General features: G+C 61.2%; 1 pseudogene; it reads right to left on the bottom strand.

Annotated features, from left to right (window-relative positions):
• Nucleotides 1-823: 823 nt before the first annotated feature.
• On the bottom strand, nt 824-977 carry LOC120102646 (5.8S ribosomal RNA; annotated as a pseudogene).
• Nucleotides 978-1,212: the final 235 nt, after the last annotated feature.

Raw genomic sequence — 1,212 nt, 5'->3', positions numbered from 1 at the left:
GCGGCGGGGATTTGGCGCTGGGCTCTTCCCTGTTCACTCGCCGTTATTGAGGGAATCCTGGTTAGTTTCTTTTCCTCCGCTGACTAATATGCTTAAATTCAGTGGGTTGCCACTTCTGATCTGAGGTCACGGTCGAGAGGGGAAGGAGGAAAGGAGGGCGCTCGCGGCCATGGACGGACTAACGGAGAAGAGAGCGAGCGGGGGGGGGGGGGGGGCAGGGTCACAGGCTGGGGCCTGTGACCTCTCTACCCCGGCCAGCTCCCACATCCCGGGGGCAAGTCGCATCAGCGAACGACTGGTGCCCTAGTGGTTGGCACCCGGCAGAGGGAAGGGGGGAGGAGAGATACCTGAGACCAGCCCTGGCGGGTGCAGTATTCCCCCCCTCGAAGGTCACTCTCTCCTCGCGCACTGGCGGGTGCGGGGCGGCGGCAGATGCACTGAGCCAGTGTGCGGGGCCCGCCTCCCACCAGACCAGAGGCACTATGACCGACCCCGGTGACAAGGCCCCTCTCGCGCCCAGGCACCTGACCGGCCCATGCCAACGCGTCCCCACGGTGGGGAGAGAGGGCGAGGACGGGAGCGGGAGCGGTGGAGTGAGCAGGAAGGAGCCAGGAGGAGGTGGCCAGCGTGCGGCGCCAGTGGATGGGGAGGAGGAGGCCCTCTCAGACCCACCAGGCTTGGAAGAACGCTGGACGCCGCCCACGTCTGAACTTCAGGAGACTGAGGGCCGAGGGGAGAGGCCCTTGGAGCAGAGTCCCAGCCATGTGATACGCCCCCCCTCAAGGGAGCGAAACCGCAGAGGGGGCAGCGATTGAGCCTCAAGAGACTATCAGACAGGTGTAGCCCCAGGAGGAACCCAGGGCCACAAGTGCTTTCAAAATGTCCATGATCAAGGTGTCCTGCAATTCACATTAATTCTCGAAAGCTAGCTGCGTTCTTCATGGACGCATGAACCAAGTGACCCACAGCGTTTCGGTATCTGGGATGTGAGCAGACTTGTATGGGTGCTAATGAAAGACCCTCAGAGAGAATCTTCCTTCGGGAAGGAGATCCCCAAGCTCAATGACACCGCCGAGACCACCAGATGCAATCAGCAAGAGGGTTTTTTGTCCAGATACACAGGTACAGGCGGGCATCTCAGTCAGCTCGGGAGGACTAGTGCACCCAGCAAGATCAGGGATGGGTTTTTATAGGGTTCTGGGAGCAGAAGCA

This window comes from Rattus norvegicus, chromosome 4 (genome assembly GCF_036323735.1).
Source record: "Rattus norvegicus strain BN/NHsdMcwi chromosome 4, GRCr8, whole genome shotgun sequence".
Taxonomy (NCBI): domain Eukaryota; kingdom Metazoa; phylum Chordata; class Mammalia; order Rodentia; family Muridae; genus Rattus; species Rattus norvegicus.
This window is presented reverse-complemented; position numbering and strand designations above follow the sequence as displayed.